Below are 12795 nucleotides of genomic sequence, written 5' to 3' on the forward strand. Positions count from 1 at the left end.
GCCAGTCAGGTGGCAAGTGAGAGTCCCAAAGCATCTACACTGGTTCAGAACAAGAGTATCGATGTGAGAAAGAGTCAGGGCTGAGACAGACCTGCCTTCTCCTTGGTCACGCTTACTGTGTGGAATCTGTTATTGAAAGTAGTGAAATGCAGTTCTTTGTGGTTTAGCCTGGCATCAGGCTGCATGGATTTGTATTCTACCTCCTGCTTTTTAGCTGTGTGACTTTAGGAAATTTACTTAACTTCTCTGTGCTTCTATTTCTTTCTAAAATGGGAATAGGACTTCCCTGGCAGTCCAGTGGTTAAGACTCCACACTTCCAATGCAGGGGGTGCTGGTTCAATCCCTGGTCAGGGAGCCAAGATCCCACATGTAAGGCAGCACGGCCAAATATTTTAAAAATAAAATGGGGGCCTCCCTGGTGGCGCAGTGGTTGAGAGTCCGCCTGCCGATGCAGGGGATACAGGTTCGTGCCCCGGTCTGGGAGGATCCCATATGCCGCGGAGCGGCTGGGCCCGTGAGCCATGGCCGCTGGGCCTGCGCGTCCGGAGCCTGTGCTCCGCAACGGGAGAGGCCACGGCAGTGAGAGGCCCACATACCGCAAAAAGAAAAAAAAAAAAATAAAAAAAAAAAATAAAAAATAAAATGGGAATAGTATTGTACCTAGCTCATAGGGTTTTTTTAAGCATCATGAGTCAATTTACGTAAAATGCATAGAATGATACTTGGCACATGATAAGCAGTAGAAAGTGTTAGCTATTGTTATTGCTAGTGTTGTTATTTTCAGGATTGTAGAAGCTAAATGAGCTTCCATTTGTATACTTTCAGTCGTTGCCACACTTAATAACTCGAGATTTGGAATTTCATCAGTTTATCTAAAGGAGTGTTAGTACACAGAACAAAGTGCTACCCAGATTGAAGCATTAAAAGCAGGCTGTTGTAGAATAGAGAGCAAACTATTGGTTACCAGTTTGCAGGGCTGCACAAAAGGGTACAAACTATTGGGTGTAAAATAGCCTCAAGGACGTATTGTACAACACGGGGAATATAGCCAGTATTTTATAACAGCTGTAAATGGAAAGCAACCTTTTAAAAATTATATTAAAAAATTAGTAGTAAATTTAGATTTTAAAAAAATGTGGGCTGTTGTACACTTGACACCATCTCCAAGATCTCCATCATACTATATGTATAAAATTGGAGTTAATTGTATAGCCTTTTTTTCCCCTTTGTGTGTTAGAGTTGACAGCTGGTTTTCAGCCTTTCTGCCAGATGAACTTAATGGTTCTAATTTATATAAGTCTTTAAGTATTTGTGGAAACTAAAAATAAACAACTTAGCTTGAGATTGGTTTGTATACCATAGTGTAATTATAATTTCTAGCTCACTGTCCAACACTGAGTTAAATGAACCACCAGATAAAGTTAACATGTTAATTGTCTCCAGCAGTTCTCAGTATAATCTGTTGTGTGTATTCTAGTCTACTGAATAGTATAAAAAGAGTTGTCTGGTTGAAGTACAGTCGAAATTCTAGTTTCCAGAAGGAACATATCTTCTAGATTTTCCCACTCCTTCAGATTTGAGGGTTAGTTATAGTTGCCAGAATAGGAGATCTCTACATTACTAAACTAGTAATAAGGTAGGCATGTCACATGGCATTTAGGCAAAGAGTAAGTGATGGCTATTTCTTTTTACTTGCGATGGTACATGATAGGTCACCATAATTTCACATTTAAGGAAAAATAATGAACTAATAGTATTGATCTCCATCTTATTCTGAAGTTTCAGGATACTTCAAAGATCATGTAAAGAAAATCAAAGCCATATGAGACTGTTAGGAAGTAGTCATGTGACTTAAAAAAGCACTAGGTGAAGGCTAAGAAACCTGGGCTCTGTTTACAGTTTAGCCAGTCATTATGTGGCCTTGGGCACAAATTACTTGCTTGACTATCCCATAATTGATTTAAATATTTTATGTGGACTGTTACTATGAAAGAATAAGTGAAAGCATGTGTTAGAGTAACCCAAAAAATGAGTTATTAATTTATTACATATACACATATTTGTTTTAACACTTGTCAAATTTTGACTGATTGTTTACATTCTAATGAGTTCCTTATGGACAAGGACTGTGAGTTAATCATCCTTGTATCCCCAGTGTCTAGCAGAGTCCCTGACATACATTTTATTGAATCAAAGTTGTCTAACTTGCTTTATTTATAGCTTTGTAGGTAAGTAAAAATTTTAAATGAGACTTAAATTGAGATGCAATTTAGGGGAACCTTCTAGAACTGTTTCTCAATTTTATCCTGGACCAACTAAAATATACATTTTACATAATACTTATTATACACACATGTAACTGAAACCAGATGTTCAGGAAACACCTTGCTGTGTGTGATGTCCTCTGATAAGTTCTATTGCATTATGTTTCATTTATTTAAAATAATGCTGGTGCAACCCACTGAAATGATTTTAGGATTCTTTAATGGGTTTTAAACCTGCAGTTTAAAAGATACCTCTCAAGAAGGCAAGCTCCATGAGAACAGGAACTTGATCATGTTCACTTCTGTGTTGCTAGTTCTTAGCACATAATAGGTGTTCAGTACATATTTCTTGAATGAGAGAAAGAATGGAGTTGTTTTCCCATGGGTCACGTTTAAGAACAGGACAAAGGGAAAAGCATTACATATTCCTTGCTACATTTCAGCTCATCAAGTATTTGAGTGATCTAAGTAGAATATAATACAATACACTAAGCAACATGGAAGGTACCGAATTAAGTAAGACTTTGTCTCAGATCTCATGCAGTTTTAGAACCCAATCCAGGAGGATAGTCAGGTACAAATAGGCCTTCTTAAAAGGAGTTTCAGGGTTTTACCAAAATTTTTATTTCACACAACTAAATTAAGTGCCTGATACGAGAGATTTTCCAGAACATGGTTTTCTGGTGTAGATGTGGTTCAGGACCAAGAATTGGCAGTACCCTGCCCCATCTACTTATCATCACTAGTAGAGTCAAACAGTGGCTTATATAAAATAGGGTTAGTCTTAAAAATATTCAAGGGGCATTTGGTTCACTGTTGATTTGACTTTTAAAAATCTATTCTCCTTTAAATAACTTAATTCACAGTCATGTCTAGCTTGTTGTGGGTGGGTCTTAGAAATTAGATCCTTTGGTAAACATAATAATTTGTCTTTGAAAATTAGTTTGCATAGTTAATAAAGAGGAGGAACCTTTAGCTCTGTACAAAATACATGTCACCACATTTTCCTTGGTTTTTAGGTTATCGTGTCAGTAGGTAGGTAAGCATATTCCCACTCATGTGCTTAGGAGCTTTTTAAGACTCAGAGTACAGTTCTTAAGAAGGCCAGTCTTAGGCTAACTTTAAATTTTATCATCAAAACTGAGACTACAGAGTAAAAGAGGGTGCAGGCTTAATAGTTATATTGAAGCAAACATAAACTGGGACTGTCCCAGCAAACAAAGAAGTTTGGCTAGGCTAGCTTTTGTGCATATGTTTATGTTTGGCTACACTGTCTCAAAAAGAAAAAAAATGTTTTTTGCAGAGCATTTATAAAACTTGAAACACTATTAACTAAAAAATTACTGACAAATCTTTCATAATCAGGAGAGATTATGTACTCTAAAAAATTGAGGCTTAATACCTACTGTTATCAACAATTTATAAATAACTTTGTAATGAAAATGTTTTGTTACATAAAGATTTATTTTTCTAAGAAAGTCGGCCATGTGCTTATTAGATAATATTTTCAGGTAGTGAAAAGATTGGACATTTTCTTAGAAATAATTATAATGGAATAGAATCTATATATTTCTTATAGTATAAAGCAAATTAACAGACGTAGCACTGATTCATGATTTCATCTAAAAAAGATACTAGAAAATCTCAGTTCATTCCGTGAGTTTTTATTGTCTCTCTGCTTTATGACTAACCTGATGCTAAGGCACCATAGATAGCATTAATTATGATTTACTGTCAATATTAAATAGCATTTGCTGTAAGGTTATCTTGGGCTAAATCCAGTGGTACCAGCAAGACTTCATAAGGTAGTTTAACAGTGTGAACATCAAGGACAGTTTTATATTAGATGACACTATAATAATTATCCCACAATCTCTACTAGTCACAGTTTATTTTGGAATTTTAACTCAGTAATTGAAATGCCTTGTCCTAAACACCTTTTTTTGGGAATTAAGTAAAATGCTTACTTTTAATCCAGTGAACACTTGTTCTAGTTTATAGGGGAAACAGTCATACTTTATACTTAGATCATTTAATACTGCCTTTTAAGGAAGTCAGACCCAGGCACTAAATGGTTATATTAAGTGTTTTAAGTTCCAGACTAGGGAGATAGCATTTATCATTGTTGTTGCTTTCAAACAGGAAGCATAACATTTTATTAAATGAATAAAGCAAATCACTGACTAAAATGAAGTTTAATGAAAGTTCTCTATCAGAAGAACTTAACATTTTAATATATGACTATAATACAGTACAGTCAGTTCACTTCTGTAAGCAGTGCTTTAAAATAATAAATAGAAATATTTAGGCCAATTTTTGCATTGAAGCAAGATTGAGCTCAAAAGTTAACTATAGTTATTTATCTATTTATTGCCTTCCCACATATTTCAAGATGATAACTTTTCTGTGAATGGTTTCCTCTTACCTTTTTATATTAATACTTTGGAATGCTTTGGTAAACTTCAGTGACACTGGCTGGTATCAAAGGAGGTAAAGTGTGTATTAGTGGTCCTTCCCCGGCCCTCTTCTCTTTACTTACTAACCACCTCCATGGACTTAGGGAGTACAAGACTGTAAGGTCCTAGCACCAAAGTGAGATTGGTTCTCCAGCCCTCTGCTCATGTCCTTCATGAATATAGAAGAATCCTATAAAACCACTGCCTTATTTACAGAGACCTTTTACTCAGATCTGTACTTTTCAAGAATAGAAATAATTGCTTATAGGAGTCTTAGAGTCAAATTAACTTTGCCATTGTTTGCTATTCAGCTTAGTGAGTCACGGCTCTTGGTAATTTGACATCAACTCCCAAAGATTCTTGAAAATTCTGAGAATTAACAGATAGCCAGAACCAATCTGCTTATTTACACATGCATACGACCCTTTACCAATGTGTAGAACAGAGTATTAGGGAAGGATCATATTATCAATATATGTGTTTGCTACTACTAATGCTTAATGTTTACTATAGGTCAAGCACTGTTCTGCGTACTTTATACATACTAATTTATTAATCCTCATAATAGTCCTCTGTGGGAGATACTATTTATTATCTCCATTTTATAAATAAGGACAGAGAGGATAAATATCTTTACCCAGGTCACACAACTAGTAAATAATGAAGTCAGAATTTGAACCAAGGTGTTCTGGCTCCAGGGTCTGAATTGGAATCAAACACTTTTTGAGACATATTGGGTATCTTTAAAAGTTATCAAAAGTTATCATCCCCCAGTGTGGGATGGGGATAGATTGGGAGTTTGGGATTGACATGTACACACTACTATATTTAAAATAGATAACCAACAAGGACCTGCTGTACAGCACAGAGAACTCAGCTCAATATTCTATAACCTAAATGGGAAAAGAATTTGAAAAAGAATGGATACTTGTATGGGTATAACTGAATCACTTTGCTGTACACCTGTAACTAACACATCATTGTTAATCAGCTATACTCCAATATAAAATTTAAAAAAATTTAAATAAAATTTAAAAAAACTTTTTTAAAGTTACCAAATATCTGTGAAGAAAACAAGGCAAAGAACCCCCATCTCCTGACACTCAGCCCAGTGTCTTTCCACTATAGTTCAGATGCTTCAGCGTTGTTCATTGTAATGCTTGGATCAACCTTTTTCTATCCAAGCAATAAACTCTGAAGTAAATTCAAAGATAATAGAAGCAATACTCTTGTGATCCAGAATGGAGCACAAGAACGTTGTGGGCTTTCCTGTTTGATCCTAAGGGAAAGATAGCCTTAGATTAAGCTAACCAAATGGTTTAGTAGGTGGTTGACATGGACATGTTGTGGTAACTCTGCTGTTGTTTCATGGTTCGAGAGATACTCTTTTGTGGTAGCAGCTGGCTGGTTTACTGTTTTCCTTTGGTATGTTAGGAAAAGTTTGGGAAGAATCAAACTGTAAACTTTCAAATGAAAACATCTGATTTTTCATATAATCCTTGAGGGATTGTATAGTTGTCAGCATTGGGTAAACTTGAATGTATAGTTTCCTTTAGTGGATCTGCCCCTAGTGTTCCATTTCACTCCTGCCTCACACAGCATGGCCCTGTGTGGTAAGCTTTCTCTGCAGGGCTGGCCCCAGTGTCATTATATATACCTCTTCATCCCAGCTTCTGCAGTTGTCTCAGAGCAATAGTTCAACTAGTCTCCTGAATACTTGTATTCTTAGACTTGGACAGACTCTAGCAATAAAAGTGGTCTTTTCCCAATTCAAATAAAAAGCTAAGCCTTTAAATAAAATTGTCCTGTATTATCCATTTTTCCCAAGTATATAAGTTCAAACTTTTGGCATCTGCTGCTATTTAGACAACAAAATCAATGAAGACATACCACCCAACAAAAATTAAAAGAAATCTTGCTAACATCCAGTCATATCTAATTCAGCAGCTAGCTTGGGTTGTTTGTTTTTCATGGATACATTTTCTTGGCTGTGATTTCATGTTGCATATTTATATCTTCTGTTAGAAAATATCAATGTTTTATGGTTCTACAAAAGCATGAATTTCTACATAGCAAGTTTGAGAAGCTCTTTTGAGCTTTGTAGGGAGATTTTTATTCCAGAGATGCCATGTGAAACGTTTTGACAGTGGTAAATAATTTTTTAAAGTAATTACAAAGGATGGAAAACAAGTTAAAGGAGCATTGAGAAACACTACTATTAATTTCAAACATCTTAAACTATGAGACGATAGTAATTACATGAATAACTACCAACAGCAAATCATTGTAGGAGAGTTTCACAACTGAAATCATTCAGTAAAAGACTCAGTCCTCATACACAGCCGGCGCTCCGTATACGCAGATGCAGGGGTCTGACTGTAGCACACCGTTTCAAATAAGGGACTTGAGAATTGGGCGGGGGGGGGCGGTTCTGGAACCAATCCCCCGCGGGTGCCATGGGACTGCTGTACTTTTTCTGTTTGTTTACAGTTATATCATTAAATCTCCACTTAAAGTAGGCATCATCCATATTGTCTGCATAGCCTTGGCAGGACTTTGAGGCAGAAGGACTAGATAAGGCTTGCTGACCTTGAATTAAACACCTGTTTTCCACAGGCAGCCTGCCCAGTTTTTAAAGAGTGAGCCTTCCAGGCGTGTTCTCTGATAACAGAGCTAGGAAGCCCTAACAGAAACAAGAACATTTAGAGAGCATCTCTGTGGAAGGTTTACCCTCTTTTCTTTGGAGTCCATTCAGAAAAAAAATCACACCAAAGAAAAACATCACATTTACTTCATAAAATTTATTCAGTAATGTGCTGCTGTTTATGTATGAGCGGTGGTTGACCAGAATATGTATATTTAGAGGATATTTTTTTCCTGGGTTTTTTTTTTTTTCAGTCTCACTGCGTGGCTTGCGGGATCTCAGTTCCCTGACCAGCGATTGAACCCAGGCCCTCGGCAGTGAAAGCGCAGAGTCCTAACAACTGGAAAGCCGGGGAATTCCCTTTTTTTTTTCCTGTTCTTGATATGTTATTTGTTTATAGTCTGTTTTCTGCATGTTTTTGAAGGCAGCTATCTGGAATTAGGAATGCGGTCTGTAATTTGAGAAATAATCTAATCAAAGTTTTTGATTGGGGATAAGTATCTGCAGGAAATTTTGTCCTTGGAGGATTCATGATATTTACAGAATAGTTTTTGTTTAGGTTTGCCAACTGTGAAAGTATATACTCCTCTACCATTTGGTACAAGTTAGTAGATCCTTCTATTCCTAGCATTTTTTAAACAGTTTTATTGAGATATAGTTCACATACCATACAGTTTACCCATTGTGTATAATTCAGTGGATTTTGGTGTATTCAGAGTTTTACAACCATCATTGCATTCAATATTAGACATTTTTCATCACCCCAGAAAGAAACCCTGTACCCATTGGCAGTCACTCCCCATTTCCCTGCAAACCTCCCAGTCATAAGTAACCACTAATCTATTTTCTATCTGTGTAAATTTACCTATTCTAGGCATTTCATATAAATGGAATTATACACTCTGTGGTCTTTTGTGATTGACTTAATTCACCTAGCATAATGTTATCAAGGTTCATTCATTTGCTGCATTCATCAGTACTTCTTTCCTTTTTGTTGAGAAATAATACTACATTTTATAGATATACCACACTGTATTTATTCATTCATCAGTTGAGGGTCATTTGGGTCGTTTCCACTTTTTGGCTATAGTGAGTAATACTACTGTGAACATAGATGACAAGTTTTCATATGACTGTATATTTTCATTTCTCTTGAGTATAAACCCAGGAGTGAAATTGTGGGTCATACAGTAACTTTAGGCTTAATATTTTCTTGAGAAACTGCTAAATTTTTCCAAAACTACTGTACCATTTTACATATATACTATGGAATATTACTTAGCCATTGAAAAGAATGAAATAATGCCATTTGCAGCAACACAGTGGACCTGGAGATTATCATACTAAGTGAAGTAAGTCAGACAGAGAAAGACAAATATCATATGATATAACTTATATGGAATCTTAAAAAAAATGATACAAATGAAATTATTTACAAAATAGACTTACAGACGTAGAGAACAAACTTATGGTTACCAGGGGGGAAGGGTGGGGAGAGAAGATAGATTGGGAGTTTGGGATTGACATGTACACACTGTTGTGTTTAAAATAGATAACCAACAAGGACCTACTGTATAGCACAGGGAACACTGCTCAATATTCTGTAATAACCTAAATGGGAAAAGAATTTGAAAAAGAATAGATGCATGTGTATGTATAACTGAATCACTTTGCTGTACACTTGAAACTAACACAATATTGTTAAGCAACTATACTCCAATATAAAATAAAAAAATTTAAACTAAAAATAATAATAAATAAACAAAACTGCTGTACCATTTTAAAATCCCATCATCGGTGTATGAGGATTCCAGTTCCTCTGCATCCTTGTCAACACTTGTTATATCTGTCTTTTTGAATATAGTCATCTGAGTGGGTGTGAAATGCATCTAATGGTAGTTTTTATTTGTCTGTCTGCTTTAGAGAAACACCTATTTAGATCCTTTGCCCATTTTTTAATTGGGTTATTTGTGGTGTTCTTGATTTCTAAGAGTTCTTTATATATTCCGGATATACATCCCTTATCAGATTTCTCCCAGTCTGTGGGTTGCTTTTTCACTTTACTTATGGTGTCTTTTGAATCACGAAAGGTTTTAATTTTTATGAAGTCCAATTTATTTTTTTATTTTATTTTTTATTTTTTATTTTTTTTTTCTTTGCGGTACGCGGGCCTCTCACCGTCGTGGCCTATCCCGTTGCGGAGCACAGGCTCCGGACGCGCAGGCCCAGCGGCCATGGCTCACGGGCCCAGCCGCTCCGCGGCATGTGGGATCTTCCCGGACCGGGGCACGAACCCGTGTCCCCTGCATCGGCAGGCGGACTCCCAACCACTGCGCCACCAGGGAAGCCCTATTTTTTTATTTTGTTGCTTGTATATTTGGTGTCACAACTAAGAGACCATTGCCTAATTTAAGATCATGAAGATATACTTTTGTTATCTTCTAAGAGTTTTATAGTTTTAGCTTTTACATTTAGGTCTTTGATTCATTTTGAGTTAATCTTTGTATATGGTGTGAGGTAGGAGTCCCACTTCATTTATTTGCATGTGAATGTCTGGTTGTCACAGTCCCATTTCTTGAAAATACTGTTTATTTCCCCCATTGAGTTGTCTTGGTACCCTTGTTGAGAATCAGTTGACCATAAATATAAGGGTTTCTTTCTGAACTGAATTCTATTCCATTGGTCTGTATGTCTGTCTTTATGCCAGTTACACAGTGTGTTAATTACTGTAGCCCTGTACTAAGTTTTGAAATCAGGAACTTTCCAACTTTTTCAAGATTGTCTTGACTATCATGGGTCCCTTGAATTTCCAGCATTAGCTTGTCAATTTCTGCAGAAAAGGAAGCTGGGATTTGGATAAGGATAGTAATGAATCAGGTCAATTCAGAGAGTACTGCAATCCTAACAATATTAAGTCTTCTAATCTGTGAGCATGGAATGTCTTTCCATTTATTTAGGTCTTTAAATTCTTTCAGTAATGTTTATAGTTTTCACTTACAAAGTTACATAGCTCTTTGTTAAATTTATCCCTAAATATTTTTTACTGCAACTGGGGAATTGTTTTCCTAATTTCATTTTTGTATTGTTTACTGCTAGTATATAGGATTACAGTTGGTGTTTGTATATTAATCTTGTACCCAGCAACCTTACTGAACTTTTTTATTATTATTGGTTTTAGTATTTTTTTAGTGGATTACTTATGATTTCCTATATACAAGATCATGTCATTTGCAAATAGAGATAATTTTACTTCTTCTCCCATCTGAATGTCTTTTATCTTTTTCTTCTCTATTTAACTTGCCTAGAATCTCCAGTACAGTGTTTCATGGAAGTGGCAAGAGCAGATATACTTGTTTTGTTCCTAATCTTAAAGGGAAAGCATTAAGTCTTTCACCATTAAGTATGATGTGAGCTGTGAGTTTTTCATAGATGCCCTTTATCAAGTTGGGGAAGTTTCCTTATATTCCTAGTATGTTGAGTGTTTTGATCATGAAAAGAGTTGTATTTTGTGGATTTTGTCCTTTACTCTAGTGCTATGGTATATTACATTAATAGATTTTGGGGGATGTTAAATCCGTTCTGCATTCCTGGAATAAATACCACTTGGTCGTGGTGTATGATCCTTTTTATATGTTGCTGAATTCAATTTGCTTGTATTTTGTTGAGGATTTTTGAGTCGGTATTCATACGAGATTGGTCTGTAGTTTCCTTATGATGTCTTTGTCTGGTTTTGGTGTCAAAGTAATGCTGGCCTCATAGAATGATTTGGGAAGAATCCTCTTTTCTTCTTTTGAGCAGTTTATGAAGAATTAGTATTCTTGTTTAAATATTTGGTAGAATTCACCAAAATCATCTGGTTGTAGGCTTTTCTTTGAGGGTAGTTTTAAAATTACTAATTCATTCTCTTTTTTTTTCATTCCCATTCATTATAGATCTATTCAGATTTTCTCTCTCTTCTTGATTCAGTTTTGGTACTTTGTGTCTTTCCAGGAATTTATCCATTTCATCTCAGTTATCTAATCTGTTAGTATACAGTTGCTTATAGTATTCTTTATAATCATTTTGTTTCTGTAAGGTCAGTAGCGATATCTAGTAATAGATTTCTAACTAGTAAATAGTTGCTTTAATCTAGAAAATAAATTAACTCTTAACATTTGGGGCCCTTTCTAAGTATAGAAGTTACAAAGAACATGAAAAGCAGAGAACTGTTGAGTCCCTCATTGTTATTGCTAACAGTGAATAAGCAACATCAGCGTTAATTCCTGCCTGGCACAGAATATTGAGACAGAGCCTTTAGGAAACAAATAATGTTAAGAGTGGCTGACTTCTGCTTTTTAATACTGTTCAAAGGAATATCTCTGGGTTAAGAAATCCTTTTCCTAGTAACTTGCCAGCTGCCTAAACCTTGAGCAGAAACACTTTACCTGATTGTCCAACTTTCCATCTGAGATTAGAGGTAACATTACCACTTGCAAAGCCTGTCAGGTATTCATTTTTCATTGCAGTGTCTCAGCAATTCTTTAAAAACCTTATATAGGTCAGATCTCATTATAGTAAACTCCAAAGGACTGACCAGATTTTTAGATGGTACATTTCTCTCTCATATTTAAGTTTCTCTCATTTTATAGATTTTCCAGTTTATGAAATGTGTCAAAACATACCTTTTATATGTAGAATGTAAAGTCTTAAATGCAGGGAAATTTCAGACTACAGTATGTATATATGTATACACAAACACACACACACACACGCAACATACAGAAGTTCTAACATAGAAGAGATTATTTTCAATTGTGAAACAGCAGAGAATAAAAGATTGCTGAGTCCAGGATCCCCACTCTGACAAGTACATTCCCATCCTAACCCTTTCTTAACTCTTTGGCTAAAAATAAGTGTGCAGATTTTTTTTTAATCAATGAAAGACTTTCTCTTAATAAAACATTTAGATTCCCATTATGGAAATTTATTATAAAAGCACTTTCAGAAGGCTGTTTACTGGTCAACAAAAGATAAATTGTTAAAATTAAGTGATACTATACATTAAATGGAAATAAATGTTCGATTTACTAAGAGTTTAAAACCTTTTGATTATTGCAAACAACAATTTTGTATCTGTCTCTTTTTTAAAATATTGTATATTTTGAAAGAGAAGCGCTCACACTGTAAAAAGAAAACAGGTAACTTTAAGTAGGAGCTGTCTGCATCCAGAACAAAAGCCTGATGGTGTCATTGTTAAGGAAATCAGTTAGTAGATCAAATTATTGGTTGTAAACAGTATAAGCAATGAGATTTCTCAATTGGAAGAGACAATTTAAGTCCTAGAAGTTGGCTGCCAAGGAAACCACTGACTGCAGTAGCCAAGATATAGAAGCAACCTAAATGTCCATCAATGGATAAAGAAGATGTGGTGTGTATGTATGTATGTATGTA

At 35.4% G+C, this 12795-nt stretch overlaps 1 protein-coding gene across 5 annotated transcripts in view; it reads left to right on the top strand.

Annotated features, from left to right (window-relative positions):
• DESI2 (desumoylating isopeptidase 2) overlaps positions 1–12795 on the top strand; it is a 42314-nt gene that overhangs the window by 9684 nt on the left and 19835 nt on the right. The gene's annotated exons all lie outside the window — the stretch shown is intronic.

This window comes from Mesoplodon bidens (genome assembly GCF_964165515.1).
Source record: "Mesoplodon bidens genome assembly, chromosome: 2".
NCBI lineage: Eukaryota > Metazoa > Chordata > Mammalia > Artiodactyla > Ziphiidae > Mesoplodon > Mesoplodon bidens.